The sequence below is a fragment of the Heterodontus francisci genome, chromosome 1 (genome assembly GCF_036365525.1).
Source record: "Heterodontus francisci isolate sHetFra1 chromosome 1, sHetFra1.hap1, whole genome shotgun sequence".
NCBI lineage: Eukaryota > Metazoa > Chordata > Chondrichthyes > Heterodontiformes > Heterodontidae > Heterodontus > Heterodontus francisci.
Window position 1 is genome coordinate 191,280,578 of NC_090371.1, and position 21,951 is coordinate 191,302,528.

Genomic DNA, 21,951 nt, shown 5'->3' on the forward strand with positions numbered 1-21,951 from the left:
TCTAAGACTTTCTCTAACACCCTACAATGCAACTATTACAAATACAACTAAAGCTAACATGGTGGCAATGGAAAAACAACAGAAAAACAGCGGTAAAATAATGGTAAAACAGCAGTGAAAGCAACCAGGAGAATTTGAAGATCTCCTTCCCTTTGGAAAAAACACCAGGTGAACAACAGAGAAATTTAAAGATAAATACTGGCCCAGTACAGTAAGAAAACTACTTACCTATAGAAGAGATTGTGAAGAGCTCCACAGCTGTGGAGCACCATGTTTACAAAATTCGATGTCAAAAGTGGGCTTTGGCCAAATTTAATTAGTAGCCTAACTGTGCGTGAACATTTATCAAATAGTGATCAGAACATGATCGAATTCAAGGTAGCGTTTGAATGTGAAAAGCACGAATCAGCTACTAGGATTTTAGACTTGGGTAAGGCTGACTTTACCAGGATGAGACAGAGATTGTCCACAGTAAACTAGGTAGATCTGTTAATGGGTCAAACGACTGAATAATAGTGGAGAATATTTAAAGAAACATTTAACGAAATACAGAGCGAGTATATACCCCTGAGAGGAAAAAGCTCCACTTCACAGAAAAAACAACCATGGACAACTAAAGAGATTAGGGATAGCATAAAACAAAAAGAAATGGCTTACAAAAATGCAAAACGCAGCACAAATCCGGCCGAATGGGATCGATACAAAGACCAGCAAAGGGTCACAAAGCAGCTTATAGGAGCTACTAAAAGAGATTATGAAAGGAAACTTGCAAGGAACATCAAAATCAATAAGAAGAAATGTTATAGTTACATAAAGGGAAAACGGATGGTCAAGAGCAATGTAGGCCCACTAAAAGCTGAAACTAGAGATATTGTCATTGATAATGGGGAAATGGCAAATATGTTGAACAATTACTTTGCCTCAGTATTTACAGTTGAAAAGGAGGATAACTTGCCGAAAGTCCCGAAAAAATTAATAGTCGATAGGGGACAGGGACTTAATACAATTAACGTAAGTAAATCATCAGTAACAAGGAAATTAATGGAACTAAAGAGTGAGAAATCCCCAGGACCTGATGGTTTCCATCTGAGGGTGTTAAAGGAAGTAGGGGAGCACATTGTAGATGCCCTAACTATAGTCTTTCAGAGTTCCCTAGATTCAGGAGTGGTCCCTTTGGATTGGAAAGTTGCACATGTCACTCCACTTTTTAAGAAGGGTGAAAGGGAGAACCAAGGAAATTACAGACCAGTTAGCCTGACATCTGTGGTGGGCAAGTTGCTGGAGTCTATAATCAAGGATAGGGTGACTGAACACCTAGAAAAATTTCAGTTAATCAGGGACAGCCAGCATGGATTCATGACGGGAAGGTCATGCCTGACAAATCTCATTGAATTTTTTGAAGAGGTGACAGGGCAGTGTCCATGGATGTTATTTATATGGACTTCCAGAAGGCATTTGATAAAGTCCCACATAAGAGACTGTTAACTAAGGTAGAAGCCCATGGAGTTGAGGGCAAATTATTGACGTGGTTAGAAAGTTGGTTGAGTGGTAGGCGACAGAAAGTGGGGATAATGGGTAAGTACTCTGATTGGCAGGATGTGACTAGTGGTGTCCCGCAGGGATATGTGTTGGGGCCTCGATTATTCACATTATTCATTAATGACTTGGATGATGGCATAGTAAGTCATATATCCAAATTTGCTGATGATACAAAGTTAGGCGGCATTGTAGACAGTCTAAATGATAGCATAAAATTGCAAAGAGATATTGACAGACTAGGTGAGTGGGCAAAACTGTGGCAGATGGATTTCAATGCGGGCAAGTGTGAGGTTATCCATTTTGGACCAAAAAAGGATAGAGCAGGGTACTTTCTAAATGGGAAGAGGTTAAGTGCAGTGGATGTCCAAAGGGACTTGGGGGTTCAGGTGCATACATCTTTAAAATGCCACGAGCAAGTGCAGAAAATAATCAAAAAGGCTAATGGAATGCTAGCCTTTATATCCAGAGGATTGGAGTATAAAGACACAGAGGTTATGCTGCAGCTGTACAAAACCCTGGTTAGACCCCACTTGGAGTACTGTGAGCAGTTCTGGGCACCACACCTTAGGAAGGATATATTGGCCTTGGAGGGAGTGCAACATAGGTTTACAAGAATGATACCTGGACTACAGAGGTTAAGTTACGAGGAGCGATTACACAAATTAGGCCTGTTTTTGCTAGAATTTAGAAGGTTAAGGGGTGATCTGATCGATGTCTTCAAGCTATTAACAGGAAAAGAAAGACAGGCTAGATAAAGATAAACTATTTCCACTGGTTGGAGATTCTAAAACTAGGGGGCATAGTCTAAAAATTAGGACCAGACCGTTCAGGAGAGATGTTAGGAAGCACTTCTTCACGCAAAGGGCATTGAGGTTTGGAACTTGCTCCCACAAACAGCAGTTGAAGCTAGAACAGTTGTTAATTTTAAATCTGAGATAGATAGATTTTTGTTAAGCAAAGATATTAAGGGATATGGGCCAAAGGCAGGTATATGGAGTTAGGTTGCGGATCAGTCATGATCTCATTGAATGGCGGGACAGGCTCGAGGGGCTGAATGGCCGACTCCTGTTCCTATCTTCCTACGATAGAGACAATGATCAACAACTGTCAGACATGCGTGATACAGAGGCCAGAATAGCGTGAACCACTGTTGACTACCCAACTTCCAACTAGACCTTGGCAGATGCTAGGCTTGGATTTATTCATATAATAAAAGCAAATTACTGCAGATGCTGGAAATCTGAAATAAAGACAAGAAATGCTGGAAATACTCAGCAGGTCTGGCAGCATCTGTGCAGAGAGAAGCTGAGTTAACGTTTCAGTTCAGTGACCCTTCTTCAGAATTGACAAATATTAGAAATGTAAAAGATTTTAAGCAAGTAAAGCGAGGAGTGGGGCAAGAGATAACAAAAGAGGTGTTGATAGGACAAGGTCACAGAGAATAACTGACCAGAAGGTCATGGAGCAAAGGCAAACAATATGTTAATGATGTGCTGATTTATTCATGTCTGGTGGGTAGTCATATATCATCATTATCGACTACTTTTCCAGGTGAATAGAAGTCCAATGATTACATTCTATGACCACCGAGATAGTTATCAGAATCCTTACAGACATCTACACGACACATGGGATTCCAGATGAAATATTATCAGAAAACAGACCACAGTTCGCAAATTAATGTTTTACCCAGTTTGCCATGAAAATGGACTTTCAGCATCTTACGAGCTCACCAAGGTATCCACAGTCCAATAGTGAGGCAGAATGAGGTGTGAGAACCATAAAATCTTTACTGAAGAAAAATGAAGATCTTCCTATCTCACTCCTAGTTTAGTGTTCAATGCCACTGCTGTGTGGATTATCACTAGCAGAATTACTAATGGGAAGGAAGATAAGAACGCAGCTTCCAGTATTGCTTCAACAATTAATGCTCGGTGTGACGAAAACCCCACATGCCAAATGGAAATATTAATTTCATCGTGTGGAATTTGCCTGAGATTTTTCCTGGAAATTGTTACAAATAACTTTTGAAACAGAACAGCTAGCAGCCAAGATGGCCACGCACAATTTGCATATGAAAATGCCAAAAGATCAGGTTGGAGACAGATGTGATTGACTCAGCCTAATCAGAACAATGGGGTGCTCTCTTATTCACTTATCTGGGATAGCCTTATCAATGTGGTCGTCAAAGGTCATCGACACCATTGACTTTGAAAGAGCCAAACCACCCCCACCATTCCCAACCAAGTATGTCTAAACAGCTTGAAGGGAGAGCCTTGAATTTCAAAGACCCTTCCGGAAGATTCTGATTCAAACACAAAAAGGTGGTCATATCACATGACTGCTTGGGCCACTCTGGAAATTTGAGAGTGGTGACTCAGAAGGCAGACAGTAACTGAGATCCAGCAAGGGAACATCACTCTCTCCTCTCTCCCTCGTAAAGACCCAGAAAAGCCTCAAGCTGCAGCTGGTGGAAGCCAAGGTCTACAGATCCTTACAGTAAGCAAGTAGGGGACAAGGATAAAGCCCCTCTTCTGCCTTCCAGTACCTGAGAAGCAAGCCCGAACTGTGCACATGGCCCAGCGTGGACTTCAGCACTACAATTTCAACTAAAGACACTGAGACTGAGATTTAGTATTTAAATTCCATTTATTAAAGACTCTACTCCAACCCCCCAACTCTGTTTTTCCCTCTGTAATCTATTTGTGTGTGTGTGTGTGTGTGTGTGTCTCTCATGTGAATGTGGGCATGGATGCGTAGTGTATTTTAGTAATTTTTAATTGCTTCAGAGTGATAAGGTTAATAAACTTACATCTTTCTTGTTTAAACTCAAGAAAACCTGTCTGATTGGTTCATTTGCAATTATATTAGAGGAACAGGTGCAAGTGCTCACTGAAGTAGTAAGTTAAATCACTGTGTTAAAAAGCATAAACCCAGTTGCGGTCAAACCAGAGAAGAGGCAAAAGGGAAGCCTGAGACCCCTTCCTCATCTGGTCATAATACTGGATTGAAGACTCAAGACTATGAGAAATTTTGAGAAAGAGAAAACTCCTACAGAAGGAAACAAACCTGTAATTATAATAGGAAAATCCGAGCAAGAAACTTACCCAAATTAAACAATGGTCAAAAAGTTTGGATACGTGACCTGGAACGAGAAGGTACAGTAATCCATAAACATGAGGAGTATCAGCGATCATATGCTATATGAACAAATGAAGGGAAGATAAGAAGGAATCAGAGGAATATAATTCCTATTCCGCAAAAGCAACAGCCAGTAACCTATCTGCAAGATCCAAATGAAGAGGAACAAACCCAAACTGAACGCAATACTACAACCCGTAGAAATGAAAAACCAGGTCAGCAACCCAGACTTCCTATGAAGACCACTGATCATCCCAAATAAATTACACCCAGATCGGGAAGTCATAAATGTATATATGTTTGGAAAAATGTTGAATAAAGACTTGGGGGGAGATGCACTATAAGGATGTAAAGGGTTAATACTGAAGACAGTGAGAGAGACCCGACCCAGTGTATGAGCGATGATGTAACAGTCACATGAGATAGGCTTGAGAAGAAGAAGGTATAGCATTACTAAGTATGCTAGCTTAGGTGACTTGCTGAGAATGTATATAATAACTGTAAATAATAAAGAGTTGTTACTTCCCTTTATCAGAGTCTAAGACTTTCGCTAGAATGCCCTACAATGCTACTAATACAAATATAACAAAACACAACAAAAGTCTTACCTTTAAGCAACCCTGTTATTGCCTCTTCCTTCTGGACTGAAGCACCCAGATGCACAATGCACAGTGGCAAGGCTGAAGCATTGAATTCTTGATGCGTGGTCCCTCATTTTCAGATCCCTGGGAAGAAGGGTTTACATGAATTCCCAAAGGGTATCAACAATAGGAAGGAGACGTAGTGTGAACATCATTTGTTTATTCCATGTTACATCAAATGCACTACTACCCATCTCAAATGTATCTTTGTCTGTGATCCCCTCAGTGCTTCTAGGAGCTCTTTTTAATTCTTTTCTGGGTGCTCCTACGTGATGCACCCCTGCGCTGTCAGCTGAGGTGGCGGCAGGCTGCTGACCTTGCTTCCCCCAGCTTGGGATGACCTTGGCAGCCGTCCTCTGGCTGCCTGAGGCTTGAAGGGTCCCGGCACATTCAGGGACTCCTGTGTAGGTGCAGGGATTCCCTCTGTCACCAGGGATGCTGGAGGTGCTGGCATCACTGGCAGAGGAGCTTTGGAGCTGCTGCCCACACCCGGAGCACCCTGAGAGGAGCCCCCTGATGCAGCAGACAGCCATTTCTCCCCCTTATAAAGCACACTTGTGCCTTCCTGCTGACCTGAGAGGGACGTGGACCTGGTGGAAACTCTAGGAACTTCATCCACCTCTTGCCTTGCCACCGCTGCATGGAGCTCATGGACAAGACGATGATGTGCATGTCTGCTCAGATCTCTGGCAGTCACTGACTGGTCTGCTGGATCTATGTCTCCATGAGAGTCATCAACCTCTCAATGGAGGAAGCCAGGCGTGCACCTATCAGAGACATGACAGCCCCCAAGGCCTGGATGGACTCCTCCATTATCCACTCTTGTGTTCACATAGCCTCTGGTATCTCTGCCAGATGTTGCCTGACCTCTCATTGCAGCTGCAACATTTCCTGTGTTGCCACTGACACCAGAGACGTATCATCAGCCTGGGACTCAGAAAGGGCCTGGCTTTTCCCAGTCCTCCGACTGCCAGTGACCTCGGCTGTCAGAGCATTCGTCAGCTGCTTGAACATGTCTGTGATGTGCTCACTATGTTGTGTGCTGGAATCTAACTGTGAACGGATACTCCCCGACATAAGAGTATCTGCGTTGGTAGAGGGTGCGGGGGAATGATGTGACAGTGTACATTCTGGGGCTCCTTCCTCCTCCTCAGATGTGGCCGTTTGACCACCAGTCTCTCCAGCTCTTCGTTCTTCCCAACCTGCATGAGAGAACAGAGACATTGAACGGTTAGAGTCTGCCCATCGTGACATTCTAATCACCCCTACTGTGCAGCTCCATTGATGCAGTGATGATCACATGAGCTGCATGGCTCTTTAGAATCAGATACACCCTTGTGTCCCAGGAGATGCTTACTCACTCTCTTGGGTAGGTGCCCCTGTCTCACCATCAGCTATGATACAGTTGCCTTGCTGCCCTGCCAGTTCCATAGCCTCCTCCATCGGACTGAGGACATGGAAATAAGGCACTCCAATGCTGGTCATTGCACATTACTTCCTATTGTGGGCTGTCTTCTCCTGCAGACACAAAGATGAATAAAGTTAGTCTCCCAGGGGGACAAACCCCAGACCTATGATGGTGATCGTCCAGTGGTCCATGATGGGGACACACATATGCCTCCTGCATGCGGCCCCTCTGGAGGGACTGTGTGGGGTTCAACAATGATTTACGTGTGCCCCTCACTGAGATGCAGCCAAGCCTCAGGCAGCCTGTCCTGCTGCTACAATGAACATGACTGGGTGGTCACTCCCTTTTGACCAAACTTTCCCTCTCGCTCTGTCACATGCAATACTCAAAGAGTCCAAAGTGTTTGTAGTTCTCACTTCAGCGGCCCGGATGAGGTCATTGACCCACTTCTGCACTGGATCCTTGTCTTGCGTGTGACCCCACAGCTGCTGACCTCCTTTGCAATCTCTGTCCAGGCTTGATTGGTCAGGCAGGCAGGTATCCTCCTCCCATCCCTGGGGAAGACGACCTTCCGCTTTTCCCTTGCAGCCTGTAGGAGAACCTGTAGGGAGGCATCACTAAACTGTGGGGCTACCTGGAGTCTTTACTGATTATGAGCCTGCAGTGACCATGGTTGAAGACAAGGTCCAGAGGCAGCACAGGCAGCTAAATTGTTGAGTGGAGTCTTTCGGTTCTAATCCCAGAAGGAACAGGGGTACTCAGCAAGGCTCTTTGTTTTCCATCCAGGCAGGAGTGAATGCAGGGCTGGCAGCCCTTTAAATATGGTGCCAGCATCTGCTGTTGCAGAGGATGATGGTGCCATCGGCCTTCCCTTCCCCCCCCCTCAGGCCCTTGATTGCATGAGCCCCAGGTCTCTCCGTCCTGAATTGGTCGACCGGCCGGCCGCATTTCGCTCATGCGCGACGGCACCCGCTTTCGTTGCCACCGCCAAGAGCCGCAATGTCACTTTAAAATTCAGCCGATTATTTTAGAATAGAATTATTTTAGCAGGAATAGTGAGTACAAAATTTGTTTGTTCACATTGTGGCCAAAACATGAAGAGTACTGCAGAAAAAATCTGAAAATTACATTCGTCGTATCTCTAAATGCCAGTCTCTGCTATTTTGTTCAGTATTTGACGAGTTAATCTTATATTTTAGAATAATGTCTTCATTCTTGTTGACCACAACAAATTTAGCATGAACATATATTTCCTTTGATGGGCTGAATTAGACTTTGTGATAATGAACACTCAAGAGGTAACACGAACAAGATTAGAAAATGCATTAGAAAACTAATGCATTTAGTCCCAGAAAATGCAGGAAGCGTGATCTACTATATTATTAATATTACGTGTTGGAAAGGAATACAATTTGCTGATATTGATGCACAAGAACACATCATATATTTAAAACAAATCTACAATCACCTTCATTCCTTTTGCAAATATGTCTGGTATTGTATCTGTGAACTTCTTACCCTAATGCACTTTAACCTTAGAACTGTTCACTGTAGTTAGATAAACAACTCTCCTGATTCCTTTAGCAGATTCTTCATCGACCTTCTTAAATGCACTGACTGTAGGCTAAGCTTTAACAGCTACAATTCACACACATGCCATACGTGAATTAGTATTGTTCGGGTGCTAAGTGGCTCAGAAGATGATAACGTGTGAGGAAGACAAATTTCTTGCTGACAATTTTGGGATTAGAACCTAAAGACTCCACTCAATAATTTAGCTAAAGAAGTGTAAGGTAGGCAGTTATACTCAGCTTTTATGGGGCTTTTTTAACCATGATTTTATATTGACTTGCTGTTAAATGGAAAATGATAGACATTCCATGAATTACTTATGCATATGGTGATTTGTCAGTATGGGTGTAACTTGGTGATAATCATTTACTATCAGGTAACTGAGAACTGGAGCTGAGCTAATTATTGGGGACAAATCCAATGAACAAAAGATAAAGCTTCATCTTCTGGTATTAAAAAGCCAATAAGGCAAACTTGCTATTAGTCATATTTGAACCAAGCTTTAATATGACCAATAGAATTAAAGGGAATGGAAAGCATAGGGGAATTTGTTGTGTTTAAAGTACTCTCTCTTCTTCCTACAGAAGAAAATAAACCGTCACTAGATATTTAATTTATGTATTTTTTAAAAACCTCAATTTCATCACCATTATGGAAACTCTCGAATATGTTCTCCCTCTCCTAGACCACTCTGGTGTCTCAAAATATAGGGCGCATCTGGAGCAGCTCCTACTCTTAAACCACACAGGGTCTAACCTCAAACCAGCCTTCGAGACATTCTTGTGCTATCCTGGAAAACGACACTATTGGTTAGGAACGTAAATTTTACACTTTGTAACAGATGTCACGAGAGTGGCCTAGCAGATTATCAGAATGACGATAAAATAGATGTTGTTAGGAAAACATTGATGAAATAACTGATGAGAGTATAATTTTTCTACTATAAAAAGGAAAGTGTTAGCCTAAAAGCTTCTTACCTTTTTACCTTTCTTTATCCCCTTAAAGTCAAGAAGTGAATAAATTATTGTCAGCGATATTGCTATATAAACATTTAACACACTCATATTAGATTCCTCTTTGATATTTAAATGGAGGCATTAACCTGTTTAAAAGTTTACATCTGGAAATTAATGTCACCAAGGGTCAGTTAGCTAATATGGTAACATTATTGAGTAGCCTCTTGGATCATTAAAAAATAAGTCTCCTTTGTTTTCAATCAATGTTTGTAGAAAACGCATTGTGGGTTAACTAAATTATAAAATACAGGACAGACGCAGGCTTAAGGCAAGACACAGAACTCTCTCTGTCAGGAATACCAACACAGTGAAATTAATCTCAGCTGCTTGTAACCAGTCACTGACCTGACCTGAAACATTAACTCTGCTTCTCTCTCCATCGATGCTGCCAGACCTGCTGAGTATTTCCAGCATTTCTTGTTTTTATTAACACAGAGCTAGTTATCTTGAAAAAAGGTGCATTTTTACATAGAACAATTACAGAGTTGCCCATGGAGCAAGGAGTTTCACTGTACTCTATCTATCTTCCATAAAAACACGAGAACGTATAGGGTAGCATGTGCTAGATCACAATTGCCATTATGCAAAGCAAGGATTGTGTGTTACCATCTCTGGATCACACTGCCGTTTAACTAATTATTGAACAGTAAAGATGTATTTCGGATTGTAGGAAAGGTGAGGTCTACTTACAGGAGTCACTGATTATGCTGCACCTGAGATATTATCTAGCTCACAATGTAAAACTGATAACAAAGATTGCTGATTGGAAAGTGGAAATAATGCTGTAGTTATATCCATTCCATTCCCATGTTCTTCTCCCGGGGGGCTGCCCTTGGAAAACACAGGCTATTGAGTCTGAGGTGACAAAGATGGTGGATAAGGGTTTCAGTGACAGAAGGGCTGAAGTAGGTTTGGAGGTGGAAAATATTGTTGGCTTGGGGATGGATAGGATGTGTGGTTTGAATAGGATGCAGGTTTTCACACAGTATTGTTCAGCCTGAGTGAGAAGTCACGGAATGGGATGGTGTCAATCCGTTTCATAATCTTTTTCCTATAATGTTTTGGGCTGGATTCTTCTCTTTGATTGCATCTCATGACCCAGACCTGGATTTCACTCCCCTCAACAGGGCAAAGAAAAAAGAAAGACTGACATTCATATAGCTCTTTTCACAGTCACCGGACGTCTCAAAGTACTCTACAGCCAATGAAGTACTTTTGAAGTGTAGTCACCGTAATAATGTAGGAAAGGCAGCAGCCTATTTGCACATAGCAAGCTCCCACAAACCGCAATGTTATAATGGCCAGATAATCTGTTTTAGTGATGTTGATTGAGGGATATATATTGACCAGTTCACTGGGGAAAACCCCCCTGCTCTTCTTCAAAATAGCACCATGATATCTTTTGTGTTCACCTGAGAGGGCAGTTGGGGAATCGGTTTAATGTCTCATCCCCAAAACAGCATCTTCAGTAGTACAGCACTCCTTCAGTACTGCATTGGAGTGTCTGCTGTGTATTTGTGCTCTTGGAATCATGTGACTTAGAAGTGAGAGTGCTACCAACTGAGCCACACCTTCTGCTTTGTCTGGATGCAAATGGAAATGGGGGTGAGGCGGGAACCCTGGCAAATTTTCCTGACATCCACCTCAGCTACTGTCACTTCCAGGGACCACCAACAGATGGAGAGGGCCGAGCAGTGGCCTCCTTTCCCTCCAATCTGTCCCCACTTCCCTTTCTTTGCAGCCATTGATATTACAAGGCTATGGATTTTCTGTTGCTGACAGGTTTTCTGTCCTTTCTATGCAGTGCAGCACCACTGAGATTTTGGGGCCAGGCACTAATTTTCCAATATTGCTGCATTTTATGCCAGAATGCTACTCTTGGAAGTATGCAGTTTACACTCAATTTTCCCGTTAGCAAAACTTCAAGTTTAGATTTGGGAGCTAGTTTTAACTCCCTTTGTACGGTGTAAACTAAATGGTAGTAGATGCGAAAAAGTCTTTGGAAGAAGTGGAAGAAGTCTTTTGTGTTCTTAATTAAAACTCATTAAATTTGTGTTTTCCCACTGAAACAAATAGCATCATGCACTAGTCTATGGAATACTGGATGGATTTATGTACATATTGCACAGTGGAGTAACCCCTAGGCCACAGGTAATATACAACATGATAAGATCCTAACTGCAACTCACAAAAGCAGGTAAGTAAGGGCATGTTTAAAGATGGTTGTTGACTTACATTGCAATATTGAAACTTTATTGGACTGTGGACAAACTTGGTGCCACTTAATTCTTTGAAACAAAATAACCTTTGGGAAGCATGGAAACCTAAACATCAATACCCTCTTAATCAGTGTGAGAACATTTACCTTTTTTTTCATTTTTAACTCCTTCACTTGGCAAATAGGACTTCAAAAATAATATAACCTCCTAAATTGCTTTTTATTTGCCAAGGCATGGTTTAGAATCTAACAACAGGTAATTACTTCTAAAAACACAATAGAATTGCTATCAATTGGGGGTTTGGGAAGATTAGAGCTACAAAAAGTCACCAAAGATCAAAAGCTTCAAAGAAACAAGCAAGAAAGGAAGGCAGAGGATGAAACATGTTCTGTGCTATCAGTACAGACCAGTTTCTTTGATTTTCAGCCTGTGCGAGTGAGCAAGTGGAATGCTGCAGTACAGACCTCAAGTGCGATATATAAAATCTAATGCTGGGAAATCTGAAATAAAAACAGAAAATGCTGGAAATGCTCAGCAGGTCAGGCAGCAGCTGTGGAAAGAGAAATAGAGTGTAATTTTACCGGCCAATTTGTGGAACTTTTCTGGCCCACAAGTTGCGGTTAAAGTGCTGGGGAGCCATGCGGGATGGCTCCCTGATGCAGTCCTGTCACCAGGGATGTTTCCCAGCAGCAGCAACAGCAGTGGCTTGGCTGATGCCAAACAGAGGAAGGCAACCAGTTTGAATAATTGATGGCTCAATTAAGGGTGATTTTCCCAGGCTACTGGCATTTTGTCAATGGCGGAGCGGCTGACCGCCGCATGGAGATGGCCTCCCAGTGGTTTCCTGGGGAGGGGGTGCAGGGCCATCAATGCTGGAGGCTCCATGATGCACGGAGTGGCTGGCAACAAATGATGCACCCATGGCCCCAGTGTTGCTATTGGAGGGGTTTCCCCTCCGTTCTCCGGGCCCTGACTGCTTGGCCCACGTAAAAATTTATTAATGCTCACCCTTCCCAGGGCATCTCAAAATGGAGGCACCCTCATGTTCTCCTTGCTGCCTCAGCAGTGCCACCTCTCTGGGCAGCGGTGCCAAGGCTTCAGAGCTGACGGCCCTCTGATTGGGCCAGCAGTGTAGAAAGCCCGCCCACCATCCTTAATTGGCCACATCACTGCCTGCCTGATTCCAGGTACTGCCTGTGTGGAGTTTGCAAGTTCTCCCTGTGTCTGCGTGGGTTTTCTCCGGGTGCTCCGGTTTCCTCCCACAAGCCAAAAGACTTGCAGGTTGACAGGTAAATTGGCCATTATAAATTGTCACTAGTATAGGTAGGTGGTAGGGAAATATAGGGACAGGTGGGGATGTTTGGTAGGAATATAGGATTAGTATAAATGGGTGGTTGATGTTCGGCACAGACTCGGTGGGCCGAAGGGCCTGTTTCAGTGCTGTATCTCTAATCTAATCTAATCTAATCTTAACTGCCTCCTCCTGGCAATATCATGGGGGAAATCCTGCCTCCCACCTGAGTGTGCTGGCCGCTGAAAGCCACCCTGACAATGGGATCTCCACCACCTTGGCAAAATCTCTCCCAATGTTTCTGGTCAATGACCTCACCTCAGAACTGGATCATTTGATACTGCTTCAAACATACAGAATCATTTCTTGGGATATCTTAATTGCCAGCATGGCACTTAGGTATGGCTACTGCCTCACAAAAAAATAATGAAGCTGTCGTACTGTATTTTTAACACCAAACATATATTTGCTATATGTGATTTAAGTATTAGGGATGTCATGTACATCATGCAAAGAGTTGCAGAAGAGCTGAGTTAAAGTAGGAATTAGTTTGGTTCAGTTGATATAATTCTTTCCTCTGAATCAGAAAGTTGTAGCTTTTTTTTATTCGTTCTTGGGATGAGGGCGCCGCTGGCTAGGACAGCATTTATTGCCCATCCCTAATTGCCCTTGAGAAGGTGGTGGTGAGCCGCCTTCTTGAACCGCTGCAGTCCATGTTGTGTAGGTGCCTTCATCCAGGCAAGTGGACAGTATTCCATCACATTCGTCAATTGTGCCTTGCTGATGTTGTACAGGCTTTGGGAAGTCAGGAGATGAGTTACTCGCTGCAGAATTCCCAGTCTCTGACCTGCTCTTGTAGCTACAGTATTTATATGGCTGGTCCAGTTAAGATTCTGATCAATGGGAACCCCCATGATGTTGGTGGTGGTGAATTCAGTGATCATAATGCCATTGAATGCCAGAGGGAGATGGTTAGAAACTCTCTTATTAGAGATGGTCGTTGCCTGGCACTTGTGTGGTATGAATGTCACTTGCCACTTATCAGCCCAAGCCTGAATGTTGTCCAGTCTTGCTGCATGCGGGCACGGACTGCTTCAGTGTCTGAAGAGTTGCAAATGATACTGAACACTTTGCAACCATCAGCAAACATCCTCACTTCTGACCTTATGATGGATAGAAGGTCATTGATGAAGCTGCTGAAGATGGTTGGTCCTAGGACACTATCCTGAGGAATTCCTGCAGTGATGCCCTAGGGCTGAGATGATTGGCCTCCAACAACCACAACTTTCTTCCTTTGTGCTAGGTATGACTCCAATTAGTGGAGAGTTTTCCCTGTGATTCCCACTAATGTCATTTTTTCTCAGGATCCTTGATGCCTCACTCAATCAAATGCCTGCCTTGATGTCAAGGGCAATTACTCTCATCTCTGGAATTCAGCTCTTTTGTCCATGTCTGGACCAATGCTGTAATGAGGTCAGAAGCTGAGTGGCCCTGGTGGAACACAAACGGAGCATCAGTGAGCAAGTTATTGTTGAGTAAGTGCCGCTTGTTAGCGCTTTCAATGACCCCTTCGATCACTTTGCTGATGATTGAGAGTAGACTAATCTGGCAGTAATTGGCTGGATTGAATTTGTCACGTTTTTTATTTGTGGACAGGAAATACCTAGGCAATTTTCCACATTGTCGGTAGGTGCCTGTGTTGCAGCTATACTGGAACAGCTTGTCTAAGGGTGTGGCTAGTTCTGGAGCACAAGTCTTCGGTACTATGGCTGGGATGTTCTCTGGGCCCAGTTCCTGTGCTCTATCCAGTGCCATCAGCCATTTCTTGATATCAGGTGGAATGAATCGAAATGTCTGAAGACTGGTATCTATGATGGTGAGGACCTTAGGAGGAGGCCAAGATGGATCATCTACTTGGCACATCTGGCTGAAGATGATTGTAAATGCTTCAGCCTTGTATTTTACACTGATGTTCTGGGCTCCCCCATCATTGAGGATGGGATGTTTGTGGAGCCTCCTCCTCCGGTTATTTGTATAATTGTCCACCACCATACATGACTGGATGTGGCAGGACTGCAGCGCTTTGATGTGATCTGTTGGTTGTGGGATCGCTTAGCTCTGTCTATTGCATGGTGCTTCTGCTGTTTAGCATGCATGTAGTCCTGTGTTGTAGCTTCATCGGGTTGGCACCTCATTTTGAGGTATGCCTGGTGCTGCTCCTGGCATGCTTTCCTACACTCCTCATTGAAACAGGGTAGAGCCTTGGCTTGATGGTAATGGTGGAATGAGGTATATGTCAGGCCATAAGATTACAGATTGTGGCTGAATACAATTCTGTTGCTGCTGATGGCCCACAGCACCTCATGGATGCGCTGTTTTTGAGCTGCTAGATCTGTTCTGAATCTATCTCATTTAGCACGGTTGTAGTGCCACACAGCACAATGAAGGGTGTCCTCAGTGTGAAGATGGAGTTTGTCTCCACGAGGACTGTGCAGTGGTCACTCCTACTAATACTGTCATGAACTGTTGCATCTACAATAGGTAGATTGGTGAGGATGAGGTCAAGTGGGTTTTCTGTCTTCTTGATTCTCTCTACCTGCCGCAGGGCCAGTCTGGCAGATATGTCCTTTAGGACTCGGCCAGCTCGGTCAGTCGTGGTGCTACTGAGCTACTTTTGATGATGCACATTGAAGTCCCCCACCCAGAGCACATTCTGTGCCCTTACTACCCTCAGTGCTTATTCCAAGTGCTGTTCTACATGGAGGAACATTGATTCATCAGCTGAGGGGGGGCAGTAGGTGGTAATCAGCAGGAGGTTTCCTTGCCCACATTTGGCCCAAAGCCATGAGACTTCGTGGGGTCCGGGGTCAATGTTGAGGACTCCCAGGGCCACTCCCTCCCAACTGTATAGCATTGTGGTGCCACCAGCTCTGATGGGTCAGTTCTGATGGTGGGACAGGACATACCCAGGGATCGTGATGAAGGAGTTTGGGACATTGGCTGTATGGTATGATTCGGTAAGTATGACTCTGTCAGGTTGTTGCTTGACCAATCTGTAGGACAGCTGTCCCAATTTGGGCACAATTCCCCTGCTGTTGGTGAGGAGGACTTTGCGGGGTCAACTTGGCAGGGTACCTAGATTGATGCTGGGTAGTCCGTTCAGTTTTATTCTTATTTGACTTTTCTGTAGCATTTTGATACAACTGAGTGACTTGCTAGGCCATTTCAGAGGGCTCTTAAGCGTCAACCATATTGCTGTGGGTCTAGCCAGACTGTGTAAGGACAGCAGATTTTCTTCTCTGAAGGACATTAGTAAACCATATGGGTTTTTATGATAATCCGATAGCTTCATGTTCATTATTAATCAAAAGATTTATTAATTAATTTCCTACAGGTGCCCTTGGGGGTTTTGAACTCATGCCTCTGGAACATTAGTTTAGGCCTCTGGATTACTAGTCCAATAACATCACCAGTATGCTACTGATCTTTTTAAGTACCATGTTAGGTCGAGCCCATAACCTAAGCATTCTGGAATAGTACTGAGGAGAGTGTTTAGAATGTGGAACTTGCTACCACATGGAGTAATTGAGGTGAATAAGATAGAGTCATTTAAAGGGAAGCTTGATAAGTGCACAAGGGATAAAGGAATAGAAGGATATGTTGATAATGTTAGATGAAGCAGGATGGTCTGATGAAAGGTCAAAGAGCTGAAATGTTAACTCTGTATCTCTTTCAACAGATGCTGCCTGGCCGACTGAGTATTTCCAGCATTTTCCGTTTTTGTTTCAGATTTTTGAGCATCTGCAGTATTTTGCTTTTGTGTTGTTGTAGGGCAGGAGGAGGCTTGTGTGGAGCACAAACACTGACATAGATTTGTGGGCTGAATTATCTGTTTCTATGCTGTAAATACCATGTAATTCTATGTAACTCTGCCTTCCTCCAACTCTGGCATCTTGTGCATCCTGAGTTCCTTTGACCCACTGTTGGTGGCTGTGCCTTCACCTGTCTGGACCCTAAGCTCTGGAATTCCCTTCCTAAACCCCTCTCTCCTCCTTAAAACCTACCTCTTTGACCAAACTTTCTGTCACCTGTCCTAATATCTCCTTTTGTGGCTCTAAAGTGCCTTGGGATGTTTTACTAAATTCAAAGTGCTATATACACGCAAGCTGTTGTTTTTGTTGTCTATCCAGTGTTTTGGTCGGCACTTGCAAGGGCAAGGGCATTTCTGGCTACTTTAGGAATTCTGCCCAAAGTGCCCTGATTGACTCAGTGATAACAATATCTGCTGAGATCAGCTATGGGTTTCATTGTTAATCTGCTGAAGATCCCATTAGTACTAAATAAAAGGGTAATTAACCCAGAGTGTTTGATTGCCACTGTCTTTACTCTGCATGACTTGAATTAATTTTCCTTTGATCTGCTCTATATTAGAAGGGCACAGTAGTGTGTGGAGGTTCTGCCCTGCCACACTTCTGTCACTTCATGCAGCACCAGAAAGACTGCATCCTAATTGCATCAGTCACTGGGTAATGGTAGATAATATGCAATTAAAGGTCAAATTCCCTTTTGACTAACCAGCTTGGCTAGTCATTTAAATAAATATGATGTGCAATCAGTGCATTCTTTCAAGAAAAAAAGCACTAGCCTAATCAAAGAGATGCAACTTATGGGATGCCCACTATGAAAAAGTGGACTGTAGGTGATATTTTAATACTTCGATTCTGCACATAAAAATTTCCAAATGGGACCTTTTGGGGAAAGATAAGTAATAAGAATAGCTACCCATTATTTTAATCCAATTATGTCAAAAGTTCGCACTGCAGTAACTGAGTGAGATTTTCAATGTGGTCAGACATTACTGCAACGCAAAACCAAGCTATTGTGCAGAATGTTTACAAACAATTTATCCTAGAGCCTGCTTAACTTTTCAGGGACTATAACATCCTCTTAAACAATTGGAACTGTCTTACCTGCAAGATAAGATAGATTTAATTGGAGGCCACACAGCTAGTGAAAACATACAACTCTATGGGGTAATTCTAACTTTTGGGAATAACGTAAAATGGATGATATCAGCTCGTTCTTCCCAGATACATCTATCCTGATTTTTCTCCTTGCTGACCAAATACTATTTAACAGGCGGATTTTGGGCAGGATGTGAGGTCTTCATTGGCAAGAGTCTCACTAAGATTTAAAGGTCATAGTCTGATGATGCCATTTAGAGCCTAACACAATTTTTACTTCTTCTTGTATGTTTGCTGCCTAGTGCTGGCCTTACCAGGAATATCAGATGCCAAAAAGCACAGAAGGTGCCAGACAGGTAAGACTTCCAATTTTTTCATGGTTTCCTTATGTGCCAGGAGGAGTAAGAAAACCTTGGGTCTTTCCTGCCCTCGGTTCCCACCACCCCCCTCCCTGATCAAGATTCCCCACCTCCCACTCCCTGATCAAGATTTCCCTCCAATCTATTTACCTAACTGCCAGCCACCATTCCCACAGCGCCCTGGTGCAGGCCGCCTGCCACTTTCATCCCTCTCCTGCCCTTCGGGCTTTGGTGACAGTCGTCCCTGGGCTATGTTAATGAGATCCGGGAGTTAAAATGGCCCCAACTCCACCTAGATGCCTGCCACTCACCCTACTAGTCCCACGTTGACCCATTTCCCTGAGTTAAAATCAAGGCTGAGGTCTCATGTTGTTTCAGCTTCACACCAGCTGTAGTATAACTTTATCCAGTGCAAAGTGTCAAGAAAACATGCTATGCCAAATGAGGATTTTTAGTTCATCAGTTGGAAACTTGCATTAAACTTAAAAAAAGAAGGAAAACTGGAATATTACAAATAACTTTTACAAAACCTGCCACAGCTAAGAATGGCCACCACAATTTGTATTTGAAAACTTTACACATTCCAAGGCATCAAAAGTGGAGACACATGTCTGATTAGCCTGTACCCAAAACAATGGCTTTCTATATGATTGAGGTACTTGAGACTGCTTTCATTTGCAAGACATTCAAAGCCATCCTGGGACATTGACATTGAAAGGGCGAACCGCTCCAGGGGGAAAACATTGGCACCATGAGGCTTGAGAGATGGAAATTCCTAAACTGGAATCTCATTAGAAAGTACCAGTACACTGAGACAGTCATGTGATCGTCTGTCCACCTCTGTGAAAGCAAGGAGTTTCCCTTGGACAAGCAGACAAGCCAGAAACTCAATCTGTGCAGAAGCCAGAAGGACTGTCTCTCTCTCTCTCTCTCTCTCTCTCTCCAGAAGACCTGGTGGGGCATGTGAAGCGTAACTGCCAACTGCAAGTTCCAAGACAAAGACACCGAGAAGGAAGTCATCTGCTTAACTGTCTCCAAGAACAACTATCAACGCAGAACTTCAGGACCATGAATTCAACTGGAAGACCACTAACGCTACCAGACCATAGACTGTATTATTTATATTTGTTCTGGACTCTAATCCAACACAAATCTATTCCTCATTATTCTGTAATTTATTTGTGTGATTTTGATTCTCGTGTGTGTGTGTGTCTGTGTGAAAGTATAGCGTAATTTTATTATTTTTATTTAGATCGGGTTTAGATTGTTATGTATAATAAACTCACCTCTTGTTTAAACTCAAGAAAATCTGTCTGATTGGTTATTTTACGATCGCAACAAAGTTAAAAGCTGAAACACTCACTGAAGTGGTAAGCACATTCACTGTTTAAAAAGGAATAATCCCTGTTACAGTCAAATAAGAGGAAGGACAAGAGGGGAGCCTTGTGACCCCTCCTCACCTGATCGTAACACAAGCAACTGTAAAAATGTTCCCAGTAATAGGTTGCAATACCAAGGAACTACTTAAACTTAATTTTATACTACTTTTATCATAGGTAAGAGAGCGATGTTGAGGTAGGAATGCATTAGCAATGCTAGATTTGTGTCACTTAGGGATTAAATTGGTAAAGCATCTCCTGAAACTACTAGGTAGTCTTTCTCTCACACACTGGGACTTAGAACCTGCAGTATTAGTGCCAAGCAGGAAACCATTTTGAAAACATTCTGAGGCAATACATTGATTCTTCCTTCAGTCCCAATGAGTGATGCTTCTCGGCAGGAGCACAGTTTTATCAAATTACTGCTATTTACAGTTGTAAGTTTTAATGAGTTTTGCAATTTGATAGCAATACTGATACTTCTGGCATCTGCATCTGACCAGGCTAAATGACTGAAGACTAACATTTTCAAATTCCCATTAATTTTACCTGAAATAGTCAGTTGCAAATAATCGAGCTGTTGTCATTTATTATATTAATGCTGAATCCAAGGTTGAAACCCCAGTTTGTGTTCAGTTATCTATCTCAGCCACGGTGGGAGCCAGGGCACTATAAATGCCTCAGTGGCCCCTCGTTGGAAAGTGCAAGTAATCAGCTAGGGTTTCTACCCCTGATCGTTCTCCAGTGACTCTCTGCTGGAAATATGCTTGCATTGAAATCAGGTAAGGGTATGATTGGGCTCAGCTGGGATGCTGTTCATGGTTGAATCTCTCACTGACGTTCTTTCTATGCTCAAATATAAACAGTGGCTAGTAGGATGAGGGACTGGAGGGTGTGGCCTAGTCATGGAACCCTGGAAACTCTACCCCAGCAATAAGTCAATTTAATGACTTCAGGAATGGAATGGAAGGGAAAGGAAAATATTTGGGTGAGGTTCGTTGTTGATTCAACTTAATCATTTTCAATACTAAAACAGTAATTTTAGACGTTCTAAATGAAGAAAAGTTTTCATATATCTGCTTCACTATGGTTTTGTACTGGGTTTCATGACTTAGGTGAGAGGATGCCATGTCAGTAATGGAGCCTGTCCATTTTTCTTTCAATTCCAAAAAAATCATGTTATTTTCAAGGCAAGTGATTTGTTGTAGTGGGAAATCCTATAACAAATCCTGTAAGAATTTCTACATTTACTATGTGCAACAGGATTTCCTGCCCCAGCATTGTAACTTTATATAAAAAGTTCTGGAGGCAGTGAAAATGGCAGTTTCTGGGTGATAACAAATAACTTGTTGTAACAAATCACTATCCCCGTTATCACTGGGTGAGTCACAGTGTGACTGACATGCTGATTAGAAGAGTGGCAACTCCTCTGCTCTTTGCAAACATTTTTATGTTTCATTTATCACACGCCTTTCCATCTTCTATCATGTTGCCTGCTTTAAGAATGAATTATAACAATGTTAGCATTTCTTATCTTGACATCAGTAGGTGAGGAGTGACTGAATAAGAGGCCCAATATTAGCTTGATGATTACATAGTGTTTACTCCTACTTTAGCCTCCAATCGCCAGCTACTAACAGTGGCTATAAACAGAGATCTGCAAGTAAGCCTCTAATCTTAAAGTCAACTAAAGTAATCTGATTCTGTGATATGAGCAGGAATGAAATACCATTTATACTACAATAACAAACTATCGAACATGCTAACAGCGATGTGTATGGATGCATTTGGCAAGAGTCTGAAAAGTACTAATCCCTTAACAATATAAAAGCCATAGTGATAATCTCATGCAGGGGTTGTTCTAATTGATCTGTTTATATAAAGTTAGGTCCAGGCAGGAAGGTGTGATTCATCAGTGCCACGTGAAGGTCGCCATATCAGCTATTAAGTGAATCATTAGCAGTGTAGAGTTAAAAGATTCCAGACATTCCACATTGCTACATTAACTGAACACAAACCACAGAAGGTTGATGTTAACCCCATGGTTTTTCACAGACACCTTCTCATCCTCTTCACTTTGCTTTAATGTGACAGTCCAATTGGACACCCAGTGTAGGAGAGCTGTACTTTTCTAAAAATGTTTCTTTTTTTAGGAACTTTAGTTTGACATGTATTCTAAATTGAACAACATTTCCATTTCTGGTACATGTGGTCAAGTTGCTGGGCCTGAAAAGTTCAGAGAACTGTCAGATGCATTGGGCTCAATTTTGCTGGTCCCATTGTGATGGGTTTGGAGGCAGTGGGGTTGGCAGGAGTGGGGGGGAAATAGGGAGGAGCGTGTTGGGACAGCTCCTTGACACATTCCTGCTGTCAGGGAACCAGAGTGGGCTGGGAATAGGATCGGCTGCCCACTCCAGGGAGG

The 21,951-nt window shown here is 42.9% G+C and overlaps 1 long non-coding RNA gene across 1 annotated transcript in view; it reads left to right on the forward strand.

Moving 5' to 3' along the window:
- The first annotated feature begins 8,328 nt into the window (after positions 1 to 8,328).
- LOC137374085 (uncharacterized) overlaps positions 8,329 to 21,951 on the forward strand; it is a 30,258-nt gene continuing 16,635 nt past the window's right edge. Inside the window, exons 1-2 of the long non-coding RNA XR_010975761.1 lie at positions 8,329 to 8,522; positions 18,094 to 18,147. This is a non-coding gene — a long non-coding RNA (uncharacterized lncRNA). The remainder of the gene's footprint in view (positions 8,523 to 18,093; positions 18,148 to 21,951) is intronic.